The sequence below is a fragment of the Melanerpes formicivorus genome, unplaced genomic scaffold (assembly GCF_026170545.1).
Source record: "Melanerpes formicivorus ecotype bairdi unplaced genomic scaffold, bMelFor1.0.p_v2 SCAF_43, whole genome shotgun sequence".
Taxonomy (NCBI): domain Eukaryota; kingdom Metazoa; phylum Chordata; class Aves; order Piciformes; family Picidae; genus Melanerpes; species Melanerpes formicivorus.
In genome coordinates, this window is record NW_027142395.1 from 5,009,084 (window position 1) to 5,036,883 (window position 27,800).

The window sequence follows — 27,800 nt, forward strand, 5'->3', positions numbered from 1 at the left end:
TAAGAAACAAAACAAAACAACCACACAAAAAGACACCACAGGAAAATACCTGAAAAGCAACCAGCTTCCTTCAAATATCCAGATTGTTTGGTTTCTTTCAGTAAGAAACTACATTTGAGTATTTGAGTCCGTTTAATGGAATAGGTTGCTGCTTTAGATCAGTAATTAAACTGGCATTTTGAACAATTAAGAGTTACTAATGGTGTGGATGAGTGTGTATATGTGCATGTGTAGCTATCTACATATTCATATATTATAAACAAAACTATATATGTTAAGCAGTTGGAATGATTATGTGTCTAGAATTACAGAAATCTGTGTCTGAAGGATCTTCCAGCGAAGTTTTTCTGGAAAGATAAATATTGTTTCACATTAAGAAAATTATAAAATGCTAGCACTGGGCTGAGAATAAACTCTGCAAACAGAACACACCACACTGCCAAATTGTAAATAAATGTATCAGCAGCTTGGTGTGAATCAGATGGCAGAACGTTAAGATCAGCTTTACATTAGGCGAATTACACGGAAGGTTCTCTTGCCACTTGCTTTGGTTTCATGGAGATTTAATTTCTTTTGTATTTCTAATCTGTTCTCCCTTCTTTTGCATCATGCTTTCTCTCCAAAGCCATTCATCAAAGCAAGATATCAGAAATTCTTCTTGTTGTCTCTCTCCCTAGATCTCTTGTGCAGGGAGAAACTATCATTTGTGGCTTTGCTTGAAGTCAGCGGAACTGATAGTAAAGTGATTTATATACTTACAAGTTGTAAGCTAGTTGTCAAACAGCTGAAACTATGCCTGGTGATAGCTAATCAAATTAAAAATCTACAGTTGAAAAATTGAAGGGTTTTCTTGAGCATGGCCTATGAACAGTCTGTGAAGAACTCTTTATAAAGAAAAGAAAATTGTAAAAGGAAAAGCAATGCATCTGCTAAAGCTATAAATTATTCATAAATTACCAAAAAAAAAAGGAAAATGTGCCAAACAAATTAGTCACTGAATGATTTCATAGAATCACATTGGATTAGAAGGGACCTTTAAAGGTCATCTAGTCCAATCCCCCTGCAGTAAGCAGGGACATGCCCAACCCAATTTACTCAGGTTCAGTGGGAAAACAGGTAAAAAAATTTATTCCAACATGGTCTGTAGTTAAAATAGCTTAACTGAATCAAATGCTATTGTACATTAGAGTTAAAAATGTGTTTAACAGTAGTGTTTAGTTACTTACACTTCAATTATATGTTCTGCCATGGCTGCTTTACTTTGAAGAACTGATCCCTGAAGTGATCACACTGGAATTCAATTTTACATTTGAAGTAGATCATATTTGTCATATACACTGACTTAATGGGAAGATTGACGCATCATTGTTAAAGGTCTCAGAGGCTGACTTTATGTAATAAGATTACTTGCTTTGTTCCTCTTCCCCAAAAACGTGAATGTATGAGATAGACTTTATATATTGCAATGCTTTCCTTCAGTAATAAGGTGAAGACACTGCAGAAAAGTTACCCAATGTGCTTTTTAGTAAATGTGCTCAAGTATTACTTGATTTTTTACATGGAGCAGACTTTTCATCAGCATCATTTACTAGATCATATTATAATCATCTCAGCAAGTAAGGGATCATATTATAAATAATTTTGGAATTCAAAAGCTAGTAACACCATACTTTATAGACTAATGTGTTTTTAGCCCTACATATCTGAATCTACTTTTAGCTGTCCCATCTAGCTTCCTTATTTTAAAGGATTATTCCTGGGACCTCATGTTCCTACTTAGTCCAAAAGCTATCTTTGATCAAACCAGTTTGGTTTGAGCCCATCAAAAAAAAATGAATCCCCTAAAAGATACATGTATTGTATATTTAATATTGTGCTTCAGAGACTGTTTTGTGATCTTTTGTGGTAACTTGGAATCTGAGAGCTGGGTTCTCTTCGAAAGCTTGCAGTAAAGTGTGTGCAGCTGATACATGATGATTTGTCTGCCATAGTTGGAGGTATGAACTCAGCAACCCAATACTACATATTAGAAAGAACATAAAATCTATGGGCAGAATCTGGTGCACGTTTTTGCTTAGAAGGAACTCAGATGTTTTGTGTAGCACATTTTACAAAACCATGTTACTGTTGAATAGTGTTTTTCAACACTCCTATCCTGTGGCAGCATTTCCCTTCTTGTTTTGTCACAATATGGTCAATGCCTCACTGTTCAGAGGTTTGAGTTCTGTTTTTCCTGTGGGCTGTCAGCTGAAATATAAATGATGAATAATGAATTCTGTATCTGCCACTGTCATAGCAGAACTTGCCCAAAGCCCAGCATAAAGAGTACAGCATTTTTGTAGTCATTGACCTTTGCTTGTTATCATCTTTGATTTATTCAAGACTTCACTGTGTTCTTTATTGAGAAAACATCACGTTTTTGAGTGCAACTCCTGTTTACATTCTTTTTGCATTATTTTTTCACTCTTCAGTTTTGTTTCTCTTCTTCTGTGCGCTGGTTCCTTGTGTTTTCAGTAAGGAGTACGTTACCTGACACTGCTGCCCAATTTAGTGTCCTCTTCACTCCAACTTCATACTACGCTTCAGTGACCAACTATGCAACAATATCAACACAAGGTTTTATGGATAGTGCTTCAGTCAAGTAGCTGGCAAAGAAGGTTTTAAATACTTCTAGAGCTATTTACTCTGAAGACATTCTTGTATTTGTACTTTATTCACAGCTGGAATTTTCAGAACTGTGAAAATCAGCCTTTTATAATGGAATTTCATAGACATTATACAAAATAAATACATAAATATCTTCACTTTATTCTTCTTACACCCTCATAGTACATAAGATTTTCTAGACCTCTACCCTATGAGATGCATGCACATACATGTGCATACCCTATCATTTGTAATGAATTATGAGACTCGTGATCCCAGCATCAGGAGTGGCTTATTTTAAAAGGGTTTGCCGTGGCTCATGGGGGTTCTGCTTGGGGGGAAGCCTTCTTGGGACAGCACCGGGACTAGCAGCCACCAGGGACCATCCGCTGCTCTCCTTTTCGGGCTACGGGAATTGCCAACACCGCAGAGATTCCTGCTCACTCCGCGAGGCTAGGAGGAGCCGTCTTTTCACGTGGCTGAGACTCGTGATCGCAGCATTGGGAGCAGCTTATTTTAAAAGGGTTTGCTGGGGCTCCCAGGGGTTCTGCTCGGCGGGCAGCCTGTATTCTCTTGTACTCTCTTGTGCTCTCACGCGCCGCCGCGCTTTTTCTAATTTTTTTTTTTTTTATTTTTGTGTGTGTGTGTGCAATAGGTGCTGTGGCCAGGGACAGGCATGGTTGTAACTCACAGCAAAATCTCCCTAAAAAAATCAGTGTTGACCCAGACTGAGGTAGAGCACAAGCAGGTAGCTGTCCATATCTGGCTGTAGAGAGTGCTGGAGCCTGGCCCTTGAGATGCAGGGTAGTGGGGGCAACTCTTGCATACGGTGTGAGCAGATTGACTATCTGCTTAATCTGGTGGCCACACTGAAGGACGAGGTTGCTAGCCTTAGAAATGTAAGGGAATGTAGGAAAGAGATGAACCAGAGGAGGAAAGAGATGAACCAGAGGAGGAAAGAGATGAACCAGAGGAGGAAAGAGATGAATCAGAGTAAGCAGGCTCTGCAGGCTCCCCCAGCAGAGGCTGGTTATTCAAAAAGCAGAGGGGAATGGATGCAGGTTCCTCTTAAAAGACACAAAGTAAAACCTCCTTGCCTCCCCTAACCTTCCCTGCTGCTCTTGGAAAACAGGTATGGGGCACTGGAGATCGAGGGTGAGGTGATCCTGATGCCGGAGGACACACCATCTGGGGTTCTCCCTGAGGCTAAACAGCCTAAGATTAAACAGCCTAAGGCAAAGCAGCCTAAGGTTAAACAGCCTTCCCCTGGCATCAGGACCTGCTCCCTCAAAAAAAAGAGGAGGGTAATTGTTATTGGTGATTCCCTTCTGAGGGGAACGGAGGGCCCCATATGTCGGCCTGACCCATCTCATAGGGAACTCTGTTGTCTGCCAGGAGCCCAAGTTAATGATGTTACCAGAAGGCTGCCTAATCTGGTGCAGCCCTCTGACTACTATCCCTTACTAGTTATGCAGTTAGGGAATGATGATGTTGCAACCAGAACTCCCAGGGCTATCAAAAATTACTTCAGGGCCCTGGGAGACCTGGTTGAGGGGTCAGGTGCACAAATAATTTTTTCATCAATACCCTTAGTTGCAGGAGGGAATACCATAAGAAATAGGTCAGCAGCTATAGTTAACAAGTGGCTTAGAGGCTGGTGCAGTCAAAAGAATTTTGGGTTTTTTGATCTTGGAAAACTTTCTACTGCACCAGGTCAGCTGGCAACAGATGGAGTACATCTGTCCCAGAGAAGGGGAAAGATCACTGTATATGAGAATGGCCTGTCCCCCAAAGGTAAAAAGATCCTGGGAAGGGAATTGGCAGGTCTCATCGACAGGGCTTTAAACTAGGTTTGAAGGGGGAAGGGGCTGAAACTAGTCCCCTCAGGCAAGAGTCTGGGGGCGATAAGCTAGAGTCGGAGGTGAAACCAGCAGCCCAGCTGCAGTGCATGTACACTAATGCATGAAGCATGGGTAACAGACAAGAGGAGCTGGAAGCCTTGTTGCAGCAGGAAAGTTATGATGTAGTTGCCATCACAGAGATGTGGTGAGACGACTCACATGACTGGAGCGCTGCAGTTGACGGCTACAGGCTCTTCAGGAGAGACAAGCAAGGAAGAAGTGATGGAGGGGTGGCCCTGCACATCAGGGAGGCACTAGATGCCATTGAGATGGAGATTAGGGACGATCAGGTTGAGTGCTTGTGGGTAAGAATTAGAGGGAAGACTGGCAGGGCAGACATCCTGGTTGGAGTCCACCCAACCAGGAGGAAGATGTTGATGAAGCATTCCATAGGCAGCTTAAGGCTGTCTCAAGATCTCCTGACGTTGTTCTCATGGGCAACTTCAACCTGCCTGACATCTGCTGGGATCTCAACACAGCAGAGAGGAGACAGTCTAGGAGGTTCTTAGAGTGCACGGAGGACAGCTTCTTATCCCAGGTGCTGCAAGAGCCTACCAGGGGCAAGGCTATGCTTGACCTCCTCTTTACCAACAGGGAAGGGCTGGTGGGTGATGTGGTGGTTGGAGGATGTTTAGGGGCCAGTGACCATGAGGTAATTGAATTTTCGGTATTCGGTCAAGCTAAGAGGGGTAGCAAGAAGACCTCCACTCTGGACTTCCAGAAAGCAGACTTCAGGTTACTCAAGGAATTAATTCAGAGGGTTCCTTGGGATAAAGGCCTTAAAAATAAAGGGGTCCGGGAGAGCTGGACCTGCTTCAAGGAAGAACTGTTGAAGGCGCAGGAACAGGCTGTGCCAATGTGCCGGAAGATGAGCTGCTGGGGCAGACGACCAGCCTCGATGATTAATGAACTTTTAATAGAACTAAGGGAAAAAAAGAGGGTGTATCATCTTTGGAAGAAAGGTGAGGCAACCCACGGAATGTTTAAGGATGTTGCCAAATCATGTAGGAAGAAAATTAGGGAGGCAAAAACACATTTAGAGCTTAAACTGGCCTCTGCTGTGAAGGACAACAAAAAGTCCTTCTATAAATATATTAATAGCAAGAGGAAGGGCAAGGAAAATCTCCGCTCCTTGGTTGACTTGGAGGGGGGAAATGTTGTATCAAAGGATGAGGAAAAGGCAGAGGTACTTAACACCTTCTTTGCCTCAATTTTTACAAGAAGGACAGAACGTCTTCCAAACAGCTGGCCTGCAGAGCTGGCAGAAGGAGCCAGGGAGCAGCATAGTTTCCCTCTGTTCCATGAGCAGGCAGTTGGAGCTCTCCTCAGCAGCTTGGATCCCCACAAGTCCATGGGACCAGATGGGATCTATCCTAGGGTGCTGAGTGAGCTGGCAAATGAGCTGGCCAAGCCACTGTCCATAATTTTTCAGCAGTCCTGGCTCACTGGAGAGGTCCCAGAAGACGGGAAGCTGGCCAACGTGGTGCCCATCCACAAGAAGGGCCAGTTGGATGAGCCAGGGAATTATAGGCCTGTCAGCCTGACCTCAGTGCCAGGCAAGATTATGGAACAGGTAATCTTGAGTGCAATCACACAGCACTTCCAGGATGGCCAAGGGATCAAGCCTAGCCAGCATGGATTTAGGAAGGTTAGGTCCTGCCTGACCAACCTGATCTCCTTCTATGATCAGGTGACCCGCCTGGTGGATGTGGGGCGGCCTGTGGATGTAGTCTACCTGGACATCAGCAAGGCCTTTGACACCATCCCTCCTAGCAGACTCCTGGCCAAGCTGTCAGCCCATGGCTTGGATGGGAGCACACTGCACTGAGTTAGGAACTGGAGAGTGGTGGTGAATGGTGCCGGGTTCTGCACATTGGCCACAATAACCCCATGCTGCGCTACAGGCTGGGGTCAGGGTGGCTGGAGAGCAGCCAGGTGGAGAGGGACCTAGGGGTACTGGTCGATGGTAGGCTGAACATGAGCCTGCAGTGTGCCCAGGCTGCCAAGAGGGCCAATGGCATCCTGGCCTGCATTAAGAACAGTGTGGCCAGCAGGAGCAGGGAGGTCATTCTGCCCCTGTACCCTGCACTGATTAGGTCACACCTCGACTACTGTGTCCAGTTCTGGGCCCCTCAGTTTAGGAAGGACGTTGACTTGCTGGAACGAGTCCAGAGAAGGGCAACGAAGTTGGTGAGGGTTTTGGAACACAAGCCCTATGAGGAGAGACTGAGGGAGCTGGGGTTGCTTAGCCTGGAGAAGAGGAGACTCAGGGATGACCTTATTGCCCTCTTCCACTGCCTGAAGGGAGGTTGCAGACAGGCAGATGTTGGTCTCTTCTCCCAGGCAGCCAGTACCAGGACAAGAGGACACAGTCTCAGGCTGTGCCAGGGGAGGTTTATGTTGGATGTTAGGAAGTAGTTCTATGCAGAGAGAGTGATTGCCCATTGGAATGTGCTGCCTGGGAAGGTGGTGGAGTTGCCGTCATTGGAGTTTTTCAGGAGGTGACTTGATGGGGTGCTTGGTGCCATGGGTTAGTTGTTTAGGTGGGTTGGATTGGTTGATGGGTTGGACGCGATGATCTTGAAGGTCTCTTCCAACCTTGTCTATTCTATTCTATTCTGTTCTGTTCTGTTCTGTTCTATCCTAGCAAAATGTTTTTAAATTATTTTAGACAGTGAAAACTTTATTATAATTCATTACAGATTTAGAAGACTAGAGAGGTACTGCTTTTAACATCTACAGTTTGCTTTTTCTATCTAACTTCCTTAAATCAAATCAGTTTGAAAACAGCCCCCTCCCACTCTTTTCAGAGTACTTTAATAAGACTGCTTTTTACACAGACATAACTGAGAGTATTGTTAGAAGAGAGCAATATTCCCTTTGATTGTTAGAGTGGCCTAACTTGTAATGGACCCTAAGTCATCATTATAGCTATTTCTATTCTACAAAAGAAGTAATTGAAAGATAAAGTCAGTTACTATGTGTAAATAGCATTATCCTACCCATAAAAATATTTTTTCCCGTTACAAGTATCTGCATGTTGAAAGCAGCGTGTCTGTTCGAAGTATAGCTCTTGAGCTGACCTGCAAGGCCACTCGCTTCTTTCCTGTGTTCTGCTGTTGTAAGGAAGAGATTAGCCACCATACAGTGGCAGAACTGAAGGATGCAGGAACAGGCTGTGGGAACTCTTATGATCATGTTGATCCCTTAACTGTTATGTTCTACTTAGTGGCTTACTATTGGTTTGTCCTAGATTGTGACTACTGTTCTTCAGGTATGGCTCCTTTCTCTGTGTGTGCATTGTTTCTAGCATGCTCTGGGTAATGCTGCAGGGCTGGTGTTTATAAAGCTAAGATTTAGGAGATTTCATTTCAGTTGTCATGCTGTTCCTTTGTGATTTTAGCAAATCTCTGAACCTCTTTTTGCATCAGATCCCTCCACAAAAAACAAGAGTAAGTTCAGTCTTTCCTCTACGCACAGCTTGTGTTTAAGTGTTTCTGTGGAGGATTTGGAAGTGCCATAGTACATAACTATTTCAGTGTACAAGGATCAGTATGGAAAAGTGGAACACTGCAAAAGGTGAAAAATTGAGTTCCATTTTACAAGTTACTTGCTTTACTTTTGTAGCAAAGTGTAAAATAGCAAAAGGAAAGGGAATCATATGCTTATAATGTCTTTAAGTTAATGCTTATGATGCCTAAATTAATTTAAGAATCACTGTAGGATATGAGCAAAACTGTCTTTGGTAACATAGAAGCAAGTCTCTTATGTGTATTTCTAAAAAAGAAAAAAAAAGTCTTCTGCAATAATAGCTCAGAGGAGTGTCATTTATGAGAAACAGTGCAATTAACCTAACTGTCTGGCCACCATTATGTTCATCTGGGACTAATCAGAGTTTATAATCCATTTTACCTGGTATTCTTCTACTTTTGTTGCTAAGCAGCTAAAGCCATTATGCAGATATTGCTATATGGGTGTAATCAATTTAACACAAGTTTGCATTGCTTTTTATTACCAATTAGTGTCAAATTAGAACTTTTTAGAGCTCAATTCTGCTCATTATTCTCTCTGCTTCAGTGAATTTGTACATGTGTGAGACAAAAGACTAAATTATCCCTTGTATTTTTGGCTGCTTCAGTGCTAAAATGTTTAAATGCAATTTAATATAAAAATATTGACAAAGATTTCTTAATGGTAAGTGTTAACTATGGTTAAATGGTAGAATATTATGGAAGGTGACCTTTTTTTTATACATTTGTACGTACTTGTGTAAGCTTAATAATTTAACTGTATATACATGTATACAGAATGTGTGCAATAGTTACCAGCTGGCTTCTAGAGGCAGTCCATGTTGTAAGAAATTAGCTGATACTGACTCATTCTTCAGAGTATTTCCTGAAATAGTAGAAGCTGGAGTAGTATCTGATGTTTGATGTATCATACAGTCAAGAAGTCGTGTAAATACATGAAATTTTGGCAGAATGAGTTTTTTAAAGTATTTGGGTGCTGTGTATGTTAAATTTAGATTTCTCGTTGACTGCTGCTCATTGACCGTGATCACTGTATTGTCTAGAAGCAGGCACTGTGGTCAGGAACAGTTGGAACAGTAAAGCTGATGATTAAATACTCTAATCATTGTCTCTCACACACAAGCCCCTGTTTCCAGCATGATGACCCGGTTTTGGGAAACTTGCTATTGTGCTGCTCAGTTATTGCTAGCTGCTCTTAAAGGATCATTAAAGCCTGGTTAGCTCACTAAAGGTTCATTGTTGGCATTAGTCCTTTTAGTGTTAAACTTCAAGTCAGGCTATCAGTGCAGCCAGGCTCATCAAGGGCCTGTAGGAGAAATTACTTCTCTAGCATCAATCAGAAGAGTCTAAATGCTTCTCTTTCAGGCAGGAAGGACTTTTATTTTGTGATGTAGCACACAAACTGAACAGAACTCTTTCACACCCTCTCAAAGCTAGGGCTTGTTCCTAGTTTGCATGTATACGAGTGAGTGCTGCAGCTGCAGCTCTGTGGATTGCTTGCTGTAACCAGCTGAGGCCTCGACAATCCCAGGAGTAGTCCCAAATCCAGAATTCTCTGCGACTGTCATCGTGAAATAGGTGAGGGCAAGCTGGAGTTTGCATTGATTTTACTTATTTGGTTCTTTTGTCTGCATATTAGGGTTTTAGAGTTAACAATACCAGTTGTTCACTGTGTTAGAAACATCTTAGTGCAGCCAAGTGTAAAATTCAATGTCAAGTTTATAGTCCTGATGTGGTCATGTGCATACAGGAGGAATTTTTAGGATAATGGGTGGAACTAAGGGCCTTTTAGGTACTGCTTTCTTATCTCTTGGACAGAGTAGCTGGAGCTACATACTACACACTTTTCCTCTTAGAAAAAAAAATGTTTCTCCTGTTGAGACATGTTTGACGGGAGGAATTTTCAGAGCATTTACTTTGCCAGTAACTTTCCTGTCTTGTGCACCACACTTTAGTAGAGATCAGAGGAGTTAGGAATATTGTCATCCAAACAGGGCAAAGTGGGTAAGAGACTATGAACAGAGCTGAAGTAGACCCATCACTCACTGGGTTCACAAAATCTCTGAATAAGCTTTGCATGGCTGTGTTAATATCATTCTGGTTGGTTCCTCATCTGTCATTCTTGGATCTTACAACAAATGAGTACAGTTCTTCATCCAGCCAGATAAATAGCCAGTGCTACTTTAAATTAAATCCTCCAGGCTAAGGCTGGATTGTGGCTTTTGGTTTAGTTTCATTTTGGGAGAGAGGAGTGGGAACAATAAGAGTGAGCTGTCTCACAGCAGAAGCCCTTGGAGGAAATGTGCCAATTGGTTTGTAGCAGGATCCATTACCCTGCAGCCATGTTCTGTGACTCTCCTTTCTGTCCTTCTGCACTTAGCGATCAAGACCATCCTCACTCATGGTGTAAGATCCCAAATTGGGACAGAAGAGACCTGACTATATAACCTACATGAACCCACTGATCCTTTGTGGTTGAGCCCTTTGTGGTTTTTTTCATGCATTTTATAACTGTAAAGCACTATCTACAAATTTCCTCCAGTGGACTCAATATAAAAATCAATTTGTGAAAATAAAGCCTATCTTGAAAATAAGTTGAAATGTAATGCTCACATGAATAGCTGTTAGGATGCCTCATTTATGCTCGTGAATTGTTTTAAAAATATTTAAAGAAAGCCTTTCTTACCCAAGTGATTGTGGGAAAGCATTTAATACTCTGTTTAAGTGTTGCTTTTAAAAGTAAACAACTAATGCATCCTGAAGGAAGAGTCAGGAAAAAGGAAATTGCATGTAAAATTTGATTCTTCTATAGCTTCTTTTCTAAACGCAGGAAGTGACTCTATTTAGAATTCATTTGGGCACCAGGGGAAAGAAGTGGAATTTAAAGAACATTTGATTTTACATCTTTTTACTTGGTGTTGTTTTGTGGCTTTTTTAAACATATACACAGAGTAATTTTAATTTTGTCATATTCTGTCTTTTACAGTATACGCTATGCATGAGGTGGGCCAAACTTGACTAGGGTGTAACTTAAATTGCCCTTAATCTCTCCTTCTCAAAACCACACCTTTAAACTATTTTTACACTTACTGAGTGTGAGAGAAGATTTTAGGGAATGCAGCTTATGCCATTTTATCTCACTTGTGAGTGAGCAGTTTTAGCAGAAACGCACTTTATCCATAGCAGAAGGGTTTACTCTTGCCTAATTACTGTGGGTTAAAAGTAATGATGCACATCCTATAGGCTTGTGTTTGATGTGGGGAAGCCTCTTTGTAGAGAGCTTCTTCATGCTCCCACATAAGGTAAACCCAGGGCCATTCTGCAAACTAAGAAGTATTCAGTGCATTGTTTTATCTCCTTAAAAAAAGATGACAAGGAAGGTGATAACTATGCACCTGAAGGACGGCCAAGGGCTCGGGTCCAGCCAACATGGATTTAGGAGGGGCAGGTCTTTCCTCTCCAACCTGATCTCCTTCTATGATCAGGTGACCCGTCTGGTAGATGTGGAGAGGCCTGTGGATGTGGTCTACCTGGACTTCAGCAAGGCCTTTGACACCATCCCCCACAGCAAACTGCTGTCTAAGCTGTCAGCTCGTGGCTTGGACCGCAACACTCTGTGCTGGGTTAGGAACTGGCTGGAGGGCCGAGCCAGAGAGTGGTAGTGAACGGTGCCACATCCAGCTGGTAGCCAGTCACCAGTGGCATCCCCCAGGGATCAGTGCTGGGCCCCATCCTCTTTAACATCTTCATTGATGATCTGGATGAGGGGATTGAGTCAGTCATCAGCAAATTTGCAGATGACACCAGGTTAGGAGCAGATGTTAGTCAGTTAGAGGGTAGAAGGGCTCTGCAGAGGGACCTTAACCGATTGGACAGATGGGCAGAGTCCAATGGGATGTCATTCAACAAGTCCAAGTGCCGAGTGCTGCGCTTTGGCCACAGCAACCCCATGCAGGGCTACAGGCTGGGGTCAGAGTGGCTGGAGAGCTGCCAAATGGAGAGGGACCTGGGGATGCTGATCGACAGCCACCTAAACATGTGCCAGCAGTGTGCCCAGGTGGCCAAGAAGGCCAATGGCATCCTGGCCTGCATTAGGAATAGTATGGCCAGCAGGAGCAGGGAGGTCATTGTGCCCCTGTACTCTGCATTGGTTAGGCCGCACCTTGAGTACTGTGTCCAGTTCTGGGCCCCTCAGTTTAAGAAGGACATCGAGACACTTGAACGTGTCGAGAGAAGGGCAACAAGGCTGGTGAGAGGCCTTGAGCATAAGGCCTATGAGGAGAGGCTGAGGGAGCTGGGATTGTTTAGCCTGGAGAAGAGGAGGCTCAGGGGTGACCTCATTGCCCTCTACAACTACCTGAGGGGTGGTTGTGGCGGGGAAGGGGTTGGTCTCTTCTCCCAGGCAACCAGCACCATTACAAGGGGACACAGTCTCAAGCTGCGCCAGGGGAAGTTTAGACTCGAGGTGAGGAGAAAGTTCTTCACCGAGCGAGTCACTCATCATTGGAATGGGCTGCCTGGGGAGGTGGTGGAGTCACCATCATTGGAGGTGTTCATGAGGAGATTGGATGTGGCACTTGGTGCCATGGTCTAGTCATGATGTCTGTGGTTACAGGTTGGACTTGATGATCCTCGAGGTCTCTTCCAACCTTGGCGATACTGTGATACTGTGATACTGTAATTGATAAGTATATTCTTGAAAAGTCTATTGTGGAAATCATTTTATCTTTTCTATCTCTAGAAACCCAATATTAAAATAATTATGCAAAATTCTGTGCCTTAAATCTGCTTCCTGAATTGAGAAAAAACCTACACCCTGAAGATTAAATGCGCTATTTTCTTCTATGCTGCTTTCAGAGGGTTTGGATGGCTTAAATGGTGGCATAATTCTGGGCAGCATTTCCTTTTGTGTGACTAATTTATACTTGTGAATTGCCAGGGTTTTCAGTTGTATGAAGCATATACTTTGTCAAAAATTAATCATGTTCTGGAAACAGGAAACTATGGAAAATAAAGTAGATAGAATTAATGCTTTTAAAGGTCACTGTTGCATTTATAGAACGACAGAAATCCAGATAGTGAAGAGAGAGATAGGAATAATGACTTTAAATAGGTATTGAAAAAGTCCATCTCAAGTGACTCATGTTTATTATATAGAACAAAAAAATCATTGTGTGGTGCTTACACAGACCAATGAATATTTCTAAAGCTTCATTTTCAGGAAGGGTTATGATTTTGCATATATTTACCGATCTTCATTATTTCTGTGCGATCATGTAGTTTTTATCTTGAAATCTGAATTTCAACCTCTTGCTAGACTCTTTTCATCCTCCTTTGGAAAGCTAATTTTTACATAGGGCCAAAGAAAAGGCAAAAACAGGCTCTTGCCTCATGAAGGACTGCATAAGACACATTAATTTAAGGACAGCCAGCTGTTTGTTTGGCCTAGTATCCTGTCTTTAGTAGTGCCAAAGCAGATGCCCAGGAAGATTGTAGGTACAGGGTAAAGCACAACATTACATTTTCCCAGAACATTTATCCTAATATCAGGAGGTTGATGACTTAGGTTTTCCCTGAGCCAAAGTTAATGATTTTACATGTAATGAGATGGCATCTTTGCACATCATTTTGTTAGCTGGAAGTGTTAAAAAGCCTGGAGTGGAGAAATCCTCTTAATATCACATCTGCAAACAGACAATCCTATAGTACAGTACAAATATTTATGCTATTTCTTTTTAGTGATATTTCTGAAAGTAGTGTCCTATGCCATTAAAAATCTCAGAACTGATGTAGTTGCATTACCTTCTACACTGGTGACATTACATAGAATAGAATTACATAGAAATTACATAGAATAAACCAGGTTGGAAGAGACCTTCAAGATCATCACTTCCAACCCATCAACCAATCCAACCCACCTAAACAAGTAAACCATGGCACCAAGCACCCCATCAAGTCTCCTCCTGAACACCTCCAATGACAGCGACTCCACCACCTCCCCAGGCAGCCCATTCCAATGGGCAATCACTCTCACTGTATAGAACTTCTTCCTAACATCCAACCTAAACCTCCCCTGGCACAGCCTGAGACTATGTCCTCTTGTTCTGGTACTGGCTGCCTGGGAGAAGAGACCAACATCCGCATGTCTGCAATTTCCTTTCAGGTAGTTGTAGAGAGTGATAAGGTCACCCCTGAGTCTCCTCTTCTCCAGGCTAAGCAATCCCAGCTCTTCTTGTGGAAGGGCACCATGTTGGCCAGCTTCCAGTCTTCTGGGACCTCTCCACTGAGCCAGGACTGCTGAAAAATTATGGACAGTGGCTTGGCCAGCTTATCTGCCAGCTCTCTCAGCACCCTAGGATAGATCCCATCTGGTCCCATGGACTTGTGGGGATCCAAGCTGCTGAGGAGAGCTCCAACCGCCTGCTCATGGAACAGAGGGAAACTATGCTGCTCCCTGGCTCCTTCTGCCAGCTCTGCAGGCCAGCTGTTTGGAAGATGTTCTGTCCTTCTTGTAAAAATTGAGGCAAAGATGGTGTTAAGTACCTCTGCCTTTTCCTCATCCTTTGATACATTTCCCTCTGTAGTGAAGGATGCTTATGATCAGGATTGTGCCCCAAACATTTGGGTAGGATATATTTCTCTGTGTATTAGCCCTCCTTTGTTCCCCCTCCTTTCTGGAGGCAGCAGGGGGGATCCTGGCACCACTGAGTCCAGGTAAACAGCCTACCTGGGCGTGGTCTCACCCCTGTAGTACAAGAGGCAGGCTATCTGTTTGCTTCCCTGGGTATAGCATATACTTAGGCCTTATTTGGTAGGTGTCAGTTCATTGGTTAATGTTTGCATTAGCAACAGATGCTTATTGGACCAGTATTCACTGGGGCAAATGGTAAATAGGGGTCATTTGGTAAATGAGCCGCCCCCCACCTCGGTGTTGGAGCCTGTGTGTGTGTGCGTGCATGCCAGCCAGTGCTTCAAGAGGCCTCGTGGTCCTTTTGGCACCGTCACCCAGCTGTGTGCGGTGCCGTGGACAGCACTCCGTGGGATCAACCGCTGCGTGATCCATCACTGTATGAGAAAACTTGGTAGACCGTGTGAACCAGCGTTGCTGACCTGCCACTGCCCCCCTCCGAGTGAGGAACCTTTTGTATCCTGGGAGAGAACAGCAGAGCCACGCGGTGCAGCCACGCGGCCGGCACCATTTCCTGTCTCCTTATTACGGCACATCCGTGCCACGTTGTCTGGACTATAAACATTATTAAGGAAAGACTCCACAAAGTTCTCAGCTCATGAGTAAGCCAAGCCCTTCTTTACAGAGCTTCAGTTAGGATAGCGTTCATATTGCTCTGGGTGGAGGGTTGCCAGTCACTGACCAACCCCTCCCCTGCCACTCTGACTCAGTTCGATTATAAATTCTGTGAATCATTTTGATTTAAATGCCCATACATAACATTCTGTAAAGATAGTTCCACTAACCGAATATTGATACCTGTGAAGGGTGACTGTAAATACCCCATTACAGAGTTTGTACATATATATATATAAATAAACTTATTTTTTCATTGATGGATCTGCCGTGCATTTCTGAGGGCATGTCCACTACACCCTCCAAGTCAACCAAGGAGTGGAGGTTTTCCTTGCCCTTCCTCTTGCTATTAATATATTTATAGAAGGACTTTTTGTTGTCCTTCACAGCAGAGGCCATTTAAGCTCCAAATGTCCTTTTGCCTCCCTAATTTTCTTCCTACATGATTTGGCAACATCCTTAAACATTCCGTGTGTTGCCTCACCTTTCTTCCAAAGATGATACACCCTCTTATTTTCCCTCTGATCACCCAAAAATAGCAACTAAGCATACTGAAGTTTCTCAGGTAGAAGAAAACAGGATTCCCTGCAGGTTTTTTTGATAGACATTTCCATAATATATTGTTATGCATACATTAGATTAAAAATACTGTATAGTATAATACAGGTAAATAGCACATAATAAATTTGTTATAACAGTTCTCAATTTAACTTTCCACCACTAAAAGCTAAGGTACTGAAAGGAAGAGAGAAATGTTACAGTGTCTTGCACGTTCTGTGAGGAATGTAAGCAGTGAACCACAGCTGGCAATGTCATGCCAGAGCCAAAAGAAAATCATGCATAATGCATTAGACTTAATTAAGAAGCATGCCAAAGAGTGATGCCATCCTCTTTCAGACTTTTGTCTGCAGTATTATGTTGTTGCATTTCTAAAGTAGAAGTGAAATAAAGGTTATTTTAAACTTAATGCAGAAACTTTCAGATACACTTATCTGATAATTTCTTAAAGAAAAGATGAAAACAGCTCTTTCAGAAATGAGAATAACTATGTTGAATATATTGGTAAGTACAACCCAAGGATTTGTTTATGGACCCATACAATAGGAGAACATGTGCTAAAAAGAAAAGAAGTTAATTAGCTTCATAGGTTACCCAAAAAATCTCACTTGTATCTTTAGACAATCAGACAGTGAAAATGCCATAAGGTTTGGGCAGGAAAAGTGACCATCTTCAGAAGTTTAAAATTCAGTGTAGCCCTCTGACGTGTTCAACTCCTGGAAAGTCCTCTATAGCTGCATTCAGATGTGAGAAACTTTGTGGTCATCTTGTTGAGGTCTCATTCATACAGCCTGCCACATGTTCGCTTTGTGTATTGTATACATAAACATCCCCTTCGTGCTTGCAGTTCAAGAGTGAGTCCTTTAATGTCAACTGCTGCATTGCAGCAGCATAGGAAAGGAATCCCACAGAGCTTTTCTAGCATAACAAGAAATAGGATGAACATATCTAATGGGATTTCTGGATCAGAAATGAAGGAGTTTTAGGTAGGAATCTGAATTTAAAGAGACTTAAAGTCATCAAATCTCTGAACTTTTGGAAATTTGCCATGAATCTGTGGGAAAAGTTAGGAAAGAATTATTGCTGTGTGATACGCCTGAGGAGATTAGCTACTTTCCACAGTGCAGTTCAGTGTGGCTGGTATTATATAAAACACTCAAAGTGGTTCAAATCTCCCTTAGGCTAACATGTAATCTCTGCCACATGTGTAACCCAGTATCTGAGTATTATTTTGCTTTGCTTTTTAACTAGATTTAGATTGATTTCAATTTAAGAAGCCACAGGAAACTATAATGTCACCAAGTTCAGGATTTAATACACAATACAGACATATTAAAATTCATTAACCACAATCTGATTGCGGAGTTAACATCATTCTGTAAATAACGTTGACAGAAAGGAGGTTTATTTATTGGCCTTGTTCAGAGAAAAGTAATATTTTATCCATTATTAGTATCCATTAGTTGGTTTTAAAGTTGTTTACATTCTTTGAGGAAATGTGGAAGTTGGTGTTTGAAGATGTTAGAGGACATACGAGTTTATGGGTTCTTTTTGAAAATATCTTTGAAGCAAATGCTAAATCACATTATTCAGGTAGCAGCAAAGTGAACATTATGTCTTGGTAAACTGAATTTACTGTCTTGTATTCAAGTAAAGAAACCTAAACTATTAAAAAAAAAATTCCCAGATATGATCATAACACAGTGAAGAATGGTATCATTTTTTTGGACCTTCAAGTACTGCCTTTCTCAGTTACTGATGATTTCAGGAAGATGGACTGCAAATAATATCATTCGTGGGTTTAAGTAGAATGCTGACAAGGTGAAAAACATGATAATCTGATAATGAAAAATTCTGAGGTTCTAAATTATTTTTCATTTTGCTTCTTTTCTCCTGTAAGGGTAGATGTCTGCTAATTTAACAAGTAGCAATTTGCAATCTTTCCTTAAAGCTCTCCTTTGAATTATGTAAATTGTTGTCCCATAGAAACCTTAGGTTATAAACTTCAAAGGAGTCTCATGAAGCCTCAAGGTTAAAGTAGGTGAAGATTTCAGAAAGGCCTTCTCTCTCTTATGGAACCGAAGACATGGGCAATTGTGTCAGTATAACTGAAGGTTGCTTTGAAATGCTGGATTAGCAAGACCACAAAGTACTGAATGGGAAGCTTGAAATCACTTGTGGTGTACTTGCTGAATCACAAAGGCTATGTTTGTGCAAATTGGTACTGCTGGTCTTTTGTTCTGAATTCCAGAGAACATTTTTTAATGATTAATATTCTTTTCTTAGAATGAAATATTGCACTAGATCAAGGTTCTGATGTGTTGTATTCCCTGAATATGTTTTATTCCAGGAATAGTTGTAGAAATGCAATGTGAAACCACCAGGGCAAATATAAACTACAAGTTCAACATTTTGTCATCTTGTAATGCCAGGAATATGAGATTTCTTCTGATCCTTTTAGTTATCAAGACAACAGTTGCATCATTCTGCATTCCTGGTTTGCTGTGTTGGTCTGTCAGTTCAGTTTTTGAGGGTAGTTTTTGATCCTGAACTAAGAGAGATGATAAATTTACCCTCTCCTTGCCTTGTTTCACATAACATCACAACTGCTATAAAAGAAGAACTTTTTGAAATTATTGTTTATTTTAAAAATAATTATGTCAACCTTTGAAATAAATTGTTAAATATATAATTCACCAATTCTTGTTTTTATGATACTGATAACTGTGAACAAGAAGTTATTCATATATTATGTTCTTCAATATGCAGAAGAGCCTTGTGGCTTTAGGGAGGAAAGACTCCATAGCTTGGAATTTAAATATGGTCATGTTTCTCTCTGGTGCACAGAGTGTAATCAGTTGATTTATAATGAAATGAAAGATAGCTGCTTCTTATTTTGAGAGAGCACTCAAATCTTGGTACCAGAAAGTACAGTGATAGTATTTGCCAGATAGAGATATAACTACTCTGATGTTTTGGGGGGGATGCTTTTTTGGTGTGTGTTTTTGTTTGTTTATTTTGTGTTGTGTTTTTGTTTTAATCCATCAAACACCCATTATGGATGGTGTCTTAGTTGAATACTGTTTGCATTGTTCAAAGACAATGCAAGCAAAGGCATTTTGCCTTAACTTTGCATATGTAGTACAAAAAAATTCTGAAAGGAATTTTCCATATCTTCTCAAACTCTTGCAAAGCTTCCATCACTCCACTGTTTGCAAACACCATTTATACTTCATAGCTGATGCTAGTAATCTCTCAGGACACTGGCCATTTCTGCTTGTGTTTTTAATATAAGTAGCTATGGAACCTAGTTTAAAACTTGCAGGTTTTACACACTTGAAATGGGATTTTTAGCAGGTAAACAACACAACCGATTGTATAGATGGCCTTAATTTTTAACTTACTGTTTATCAAAACTTGCACTTGCTTTTCCATTGTTTTAATCTTTATATGATCATTGTAGTCAGCTTTGCTATCGAGTTCTGAAAGCTTTGTCTTTAAAGACATCGCTTAATTTTTAAGTTCATGTTTTTACATTGTCACTGTTTGTGTGAAAGAATGAAATGACAGTACAAAAATTCTGAGATTGTGAGTTGATCCAGAACTCATAAAAGTTATTTTGCTTCTGATCAGGGTCTTAATGATGAAAGAAACTGTGTTGATGGCACTGCATAGTTTTTAGAAGTATTTTGTAATATTTTACTGCTGCACTCTGTCACTTGATGAAAATGTTTGTGACAAGAATACAGAAAATCTACTCAGTGCACATCAGACAGCCAGGTATAAGCCACTGAAACCTTTTCTTCAGGATATATCCCAATTTATGTGAGGTAGGAAATTGGATTTTGTTTGTTTAATAGTGACTACATTTAATTCAGTGTAGCTGAAAAAGTGACATGAAATATTGAGGGATAAAAAATGGAAATTAAGTAGTTTGAGTCTGTTGGTACAAAACCGAAACACTGATGGTTTATTCCAGGCCATTTGAACATTGACCAGGTAGTAGTGTGGCTTTATGATATGTGCGCACTGATCTGAGACTGCGCTGCTGGTTCATGAGGATGTCTTCCCCTCTACTCCATTTTGATGGATCTATTCAGTCTTTCTATTGTATTTGTTCCAGTAAGCCCTTGCATGGATGCCTTGAATCAGTTTGCAAGTATAGCTGAAAACTGGAACTGTGAAAAATAATCCATGTGTATCAATGAGCAGCTCTATCCTCCCTGAGGCTTGCTGGTGCCTGTGAGGCAGCAAGTGGGAAAGGAGCTGTAGCTCCTCTGAGCAGCACTTTACTGTTGGGACAGTAAGCCAGCTGTGAAATCCCATGGAGCTTTGCCTACCCAGACAGCAATGAATTTTCTTTTTAAGAGAGTAACAACAAAATGTAAACTGCATGTAAACTGCATCACCTTAGATATGATCCTGAACTATTTATTGTCATGATTGCTATTAAGTTGCTCATGAGTACGGAAGGAGGGGGCGCGATAAAATGTGCCATTTTTCATCTGTTAGAAATTCAGCTTTTGGCACTGCAACTGCGTGAGCAAAATGTGCATTTACCATTTTGTTTCTGGGTCTTGGGGTGGGGGTTTTGTAGTTTTCTTTGTTGTTCTCATGTTTATAGTCAATGAAGCCTCAGTAGTAGCTGTTGTACATAGATTAATTATACTCCTAAAGTGGTGTGCCATAATTTTCCAAGTCCCTTTTTGGAAGTAATTATTTTGCTTCTGCGCAGTGTTAGATTATGTGGAGCAGACTGTGGAATACCTGTGCAGTAGAGGATTCACAACAGCTGATCTCAAATGGAATGGAAACTATCCCAATGTGGATTTTTAAAGGAGAGAAGAAGAAACTGGCCAGTAGGCTTCTATATATGAAATGCATCATTTAATCAGGAAAAAAACTAGAGGTTGCAAAGCATTTGTGTAGTAATGTACACTGATGTTGGCACTCTCCCGACCTATCAATTTTTCAGGAGCTTGCATGTCTTTGTGTATTCTCCTTTCTTGAGACAATTTTGTCTGAACATTCTCAAATGCGACGCTATCTTCTCTCAGGACTGTGAGCTCCAGGCAGGATCAGCACCACTCCCTGGCTGCTGCTCTGCTTAGCATCACTGCCAAGCACACAGTTACTGATTTGAAGTCTGCAATTTTGACAACCTGCGTTTGAACAAAGCCTGGCTCAGTTACATAGACACAAGTCATAACCTGCTGGCTACACTTTGTGCCTTACCCACAGTTAGAGGAGTTTGTGGGATGAAATAGAAAAGCCAAATAGGTGAAATTACATGGAAGGCACACACAAGTGAGTTTGCCTTTGCTATATTGAGTGTTATTTCTCATATTTCTTGAAACCAAATTGACTGAGCATTTGTATACACTTTGAGTACTTTTTGAAACAATTTCTGCTTCCTGTACTGGATCAGAAAAGAGGATGCAGGACAGTATGTTTCAGGAGACAGAAACAGGTCAGTCTGTCACTCTTTTTCTGGCCAAACCATGTGTATTTACAGGAATATATTTGTAAATTTATGCCCCCAAAGCACATATGCTTTTGCTGGAATATATTTCTGTCCTGGTTAATATTCATCCAGCTTCCCTTAAATGCAGCTTAGTTTTTTTCATAATAATTTTCTTAATATGTCCGCTGCAATTTTAAAAGTTTGGGGGCTGTTTAAAGAAGTTTGGCATCTTAATTTTTCCTTACCCTCCAAACAATTCTGGCTCCTGGAGCTGATTTCAGATTTTGTATGGAATTTGTATCAAATTTTGTATTGGTGATTAAAACCACATTCACATTATATTTAAAAGCTAGATTTGCTGCAGTGATTTCAGACATGGATTTTTAGAATCACAGAATTGTTAAGGTTGGAAGGGACCTCAAGGATCATCTAGTTCCCAACCCCCTGCCATGGTCAAAGACACTTCACACTAGATCAGGTTGCTCAGAGTCACGTACAACCTGGCCTTAATAAACCTCCAGGGATGAGGCTTCCACCACCTCCTTGGGCAACCTGTGCCAGTGTCTCACTACCCTCATGGTGAAGAACTTCTTCCTAACATCCAGTCTGAGTCTACCTATTTCTATTTTTGTTTCATTCCCCCTAGTCCTATGACTCTCTGACACCCTAAAAAGTCCCTTCCCAGCTTTCTTGTAGTCCCCTTCAGATATGGAAGGCCACACTAAAGTATCCTCGGAACCTTCTCTTCTCCAGACTGAACAACCCCAACTCTCTCAGTCTGTCTTCATAGGAGAGGTGCTCCATCCCTCTGATGATCTTCATGGCCCCTCTCTGGGAATGTTCCAGCACCACCAGATCCTTCTTGTGCTAAGGGCTCCACAACTGGGCACAGGTGGGGTCTCACCAGAGCAGAGGAGGAGAAGCACCTCCCTCAACCTGCTGGCTATGCTTCTCTTGATGCAGCCCAGGATGGGATTGTCTCTCTGGGTTGCAAGTGCTCACTGCTGGCTCATGTTGAGCTTCTTATCCACCAGCACCCCCAAGGCCTTTTCTCCAGGGCTTCTCTCAAGCCAGTCCCTGCCCAGCTAATATCAGTTCCTGGGATTGCCCCGACCCAGCTGCAGGACCCAGCACTTGGTCTTGTTGAACCTCATGAGGTTGTCATGGGCTCACCTCTCCAACCTGTTAAGGTCCCTCTGGATGGATCCCTTCCCTCCAGCATGTCTGCTGCACCACACAGCTTGGTGTCATCATCAAACCTGCTGAGGGTGCACTCAGTGCCGCTGTCCATATCACCAACAAAGATGTTTAACCAGACTGGTCCCAGTGCTGATCCCTGAGGGACTCCACTTGTCACTGGCCTCCACTTGGACATGGACCCATTGACAGCCACCCTTTGGGTGCAGCCATCAAGCCAGTTCTGTATCCACTGAATGCTCCATCCATCAAACCCATACTTCACCACCTTGGAGACCAGGATATCGGGATATCATAGGGGACAGTGTCAAAGGCTTTGCTCAGGTCCAGGTAAATGATGTCAGTTATACTTAATTGAGTTGGAAGATTTTTGTATTTTTTTATTACATTTCCATACAACAGTACTAGAGAAACCATTGAAATCCCACATTAAAATGCTCTTGGTGGGAAAAATACATTGAAACTCATTGTCACTGAGCTGAGAAGAGTGTTCAGTGCTGAAGTTATGACTGATGTATGGAAATGATACCTGCTGTCATCATCTAGCAAGAAGAGGGTCACAACAGATGTCCACATGGTTACTTTTCTGTGTTACAACAGAGTCACATTTTTAATGTGGAAAGACATTATCTGTGTGAAGAAAAATACATAGGAGTATATTATATTGGTAAGCTGTTCATAGCTATCTTTCAACAGTAAGGGTTTTTTGCTGTAAACCAACTCATAGATGCTGGAGGCTAGGTGGCTATTTTTTTTCCAATTTTCAAACCACAGAGTCTTAACACTTCAGTATACTGAAGTACACACTAAGCTCTGTCTTCAGAGAACTTTCAAGGTCCATGAATCTACTGATTTACCTGGATTCAGAGATGGCTTCAGTCATATGTACATCCCAAGTTATCTCTGTCAGGAGTTCTTAAAATGTTTCTTTCCTAAGCATTCCTGTACATTCCTTCGGTCTACAGTTAGATATGTCCTTTCATGTAATTACTTTCAATCTAGATGCAGCACAGATATCTTTACTCAGGCTTGCTACTAACAATTTTTTGGGTTGGGTTTTTTTTTTATCTTTTTTTGTGTTGTCATGGTTTCTTTTTTTCTTAACATAGGCACTACTACTCTTGATGATCTTTATTAAAGGTATTTGTTAAGTGTAAAATTTCCTAATTGTTGAACTGTGTGTGGTTTAAAGAAAAAAAATATAGGTTTGCACTTTTAATGACCCAAACTTTCATTCATCATAGAAATCTGTACTTAATCTGTTCTAGGATCTCTGCCATAATCTTATCGCTTTAATTATAGTCCCCAAAAATGCAAAAAAATGTTATATAACTATTTCTGAACTTGTTTGGGCTTTTTATAGACATGCTTACGTGGCAGGAAAAACTCTGTGCAGTCCAACAGTGGCATAGGGGAAAAGTCATGCAAACAAAAATTAGGATCTGATTTTCTAAAAGGAAACTTCTAGAGCTGTAGTGTTCACTGTAGATAATTACTGGAACATTAAACATTAAATCTCAAAGAATCATTTCATTCTAGCTTTCAGAAAAATGTAGACTTGCAAAGATGAGTTGAGTAAATTTGAATTTCTCACACTGGAGTTACTGCAAACTTTCTAGTTTTTCTCATGAAGTCATGTTCTAACAGATTTAAAACCTATGCCATAAAATTACTTGCATCATCTTCTACCTGTGGTTTAGAAAACTGTCATTTCTTTGGTTTCATATAGAATTAGAAAACATTTGTGCCTGTAGGGGTTTTTCAGCTGGAATTGGAATTACTTTCTGCCTTTTCACATTCTGAAGGGTGTCTGCATTTCCATTTTTATAGTCTCTGAAAGGACGTTTAAAACAGTGGAAAAATTAAACCATTCCTATGTATTCTTACCTGTGCCGAGGAAACCATTAACAAGTTTGTCATTAATCATACAATCACAGTATGGTAGGGGTTGGAAGGGACCTTTGGTGGTCATCTATTCCTATTGTAATGATAAAGGCAAGGAAAAAAAAAAACAGAAGGAACTGTTTTTAGTTTTCAGTTAACAAATCCTTTTAGACTACATAAGTAAGGTTTTTAACGGCATTTTTGTAAGGGCTACTGACTTGTTAAACTGTTCATTAACTATTTACTTGTTGCCTTGTTTATTATTTTATCTTAAATCTGTCATATTTTAACATTTGGGTTTTTGAAGTCTCAAATATCAGGTCATATAATCATAGCAATATTTAAGCTTAGACAGGACCACTTCATTGATTGTGTGTACATGTAAACACACACATCCCAAATTCAGGGTCAGATTGATTAAGTCTGCCCAGAGCCACAAGGTCTCTCACCGTGATGGTGCAAGCAAATCTTAATATGACAGTAACCCAGGACTCAAACTCATTTGGTGGGAGTATAAGAAAACCAGTTACGCCATCTTAGCCTCGTAGTTAGTCATCCATGTGTTATGAGAAATTCTGTCTTGTATCAGAAACACATTTGCTGTTGAACAATTCCATGGAAATTATATATAGCTGTATATATTTGTGGCTATAGATGAAAGTGTCAAAACAGAAGTGCTGTATAAAGCATTTTTACTGGTGTCATAGAATCGTAGAATCAATAAGGTTGGAAAAGACCTCAGAGACCATCAAGTCCAGCCTATCACCCAACACCTCATGACTAACTAAACCATGGCTTCAAGTGCCATGTCCAATCCCCTCTTGAACGTCTCCAGTGACAATGACTCCACCACCTCCCTGGGCAGCACATTCCAATGGGCAATTACTCTTTCTGGGAAGAACTTTCTCCTCACCTCCAGCCTAAACCTCCCCTGGCACAGCTTGAGACTGTGTCCTCTTGTTCTGGTGCTGCTTGCCTGGGAGAAGAGACCAACCCCCACCTGGCTACAACCTCCCTTCAGGTAGTTGTAGAGAGCAAGAAGGTCTCCCCTGAGCCTCCTCTTCTCCAGGCTAAGTAACCCCATCTCCCACAGCCTCTCCTCACAGGGCTTGTGCTCCAGACCCCTCCCCACCCTCGCTGCCCTTTTCTGGACATGTTCAAGAGTCTCAATATCCTTCTTAAACTGAGGGGCCCAGAACTGGAGACAGTACTCAAGGTGTGGCCTAACCATGGTGAAGCCCTCAGAATTTTTTGAAAGTATTGCATATATGTTGGACCAGAGCAATCACTGTCGGTAAATAATGCATATCTTTTACAAACTGATAAATTGTCTGGATTCAAAGAATCTGAATATCAGTGCTACCTTTAAGCAACCACCATTATCTGACTATGTCAATTTAATTTGTAACTGTTGTAAAATGTATTATGCAAACTCCAGCTCTAGGATGTGCAGGACACATTGTTGATACTTATGAACAGCCTGCTTGAGTTTATTGTTTCTTTTAGTAGATATCCAGACTTCCAGTTCTTGTGTATGGTTTGTCTTTGAAGTTTCTGGATTACAGTCAAGAATTATCTGGGCATTTCAAGGGGTATGTCACATTTTCATTTTGATAAAAGGGACTTGCTTATATAACTTCTTGGCCTTGGTGGTTGCCACGTCAGAGTTTTACTTGAAGATCACAGTAACACAGAATGTCATTGTTTTCTTCCCTCTTTTTTAGAGCTTTAGAAGTCACTTACATGTGAAAGTGGAGATAGTGAACGTCTGCAGTAGGAGTTACATCCCTGTGTCACTAACAGAGTCTGTGAAGACCAAGGGCTTCTACAATTCTCCCTGGAGCAGGGGACTTTCCTGACCAATTGTCCACCTGCACTTCAGTTTGTAAACCTTTTCCCATTAGTGCTTGTTGTGTATCCTAGAACAGGCTCCATTCAAAGTGTAAAACCTTCTTTGTGTGTTTGGCAATCTCCTCAAAAGTGCATTTTTATGAACTTTGCTTGGACAAGGACTGTCAGGGGTTTGGCTGCTGCCTTCGGAGTGCAAAGATCATTTTAACTTATTTTTAGAATGTGTGTACGCTTTATCTTCTCATATCAGGACTATTTCTTACTGGGCAGTCTCATTGTTTTTACTTTGGTGTTGCTTGGAATATGTAAGAGTAACATGTATTACCAGTATTTGGGGAGACTGCTCAGGAGTTTGAACACCTGGAAGGATTAACTTCTGAGCCCTCCAGAGCTGCTGGAGCATTCATTTTGGTCCCTTCCAGCCCTGCTTTTTTCCCTTCTATTTTTGATAGGCCCAAAATAAATATTGCCATGGCATCCAAGAATCCTTGGGGGAAGGAGAAAGGGGGCGGGGGGGCAGTTTCTCTGAGTGTATCTCCTTACATGGCACTTATCACAATAGTGCTTGTACTAAACATTCCTATTCTGTGAGGCAATGATCTTTAGTTGCTTTTTTATTTCTTAGAAACAATTTTTGCGACACTTTGAAATTGCTCAAACCCTTCGTTTTTCTGTGGAAACAAAACTAGAGGAAGGGAAAGCATTCCAGTATTGAATAGCTGCAAAACATTGTACTTGCATATAGAGAATCTTATATATGAAGATATTTTTTCTGCCTCCCTTTGCTGCCCAACCCCTATTCTGTGTTAGTCAAGGTCTTTGTTATAGCAATAGCCCAGCTGGATGCTACTTCCTCTGCTTAAGTGAAGTTCAAGAAACCAGCTGCTGCTTAAAAGAAAACTGCTTATTGTTAAGTTCCCCTTCTTCCCCTTGCCAAGGTTAAACATGTCCCTTCTCTGTCAGCATCTCCAGTGTAATGTTTCCCTAGATATTGTTGGGCACGCCTTCAAGGATATAAACCTAGTCTTTACCAGGTTACCTGCTGACAAAGCAAAAATACAGACAGTATTTTCTAAAATTGATTTAATGTTAACCAGCCACACCAAGATTGGTTTCCCTTCCTTTTAGAGGATTTTTTCTGCCCACAAATACAGTGCAAGGTGAAATGCTGGTTAAGTGGAAGTCACTCAGGACTGCTAGGGAGATGTTTAGTTTAGTTTTCTGACTCTTGCCTTTCCCTTTTCATTGCTTTTGTAAGGAGAGTTATTTTTTTCCTCCTCCTTATAAATCACTTAAGATACTGTATAAAATCTTGTACTTTGCAGTTTCTAGGCAAGAATTTGCCCCATAGCTCCCCAAAACTTCTTAGTCCAGTGATTTGCCCACACTTACATCCAGTAGGAAGTGATTGAGAAAGAATATATTAATATCTCCCTTCTCTATACGAATGGTTACTTTTAAAGAAG

At 41.3% G+C, this 27,800-nt stretch overlaps 1 protein-coding gene across 1 annotated transcript in view; it reads left to right on the top strand.

The window, feature by feature from the left end:
• The window catches only part of PRKCE (protein kinase C epsilon), a 350,754-nt gene that overhangs the window by 226,555 nt on the left and 96,399 nt on the right, over positions 1-27,800 (top strand). The window lies entirely within an intron of this gene.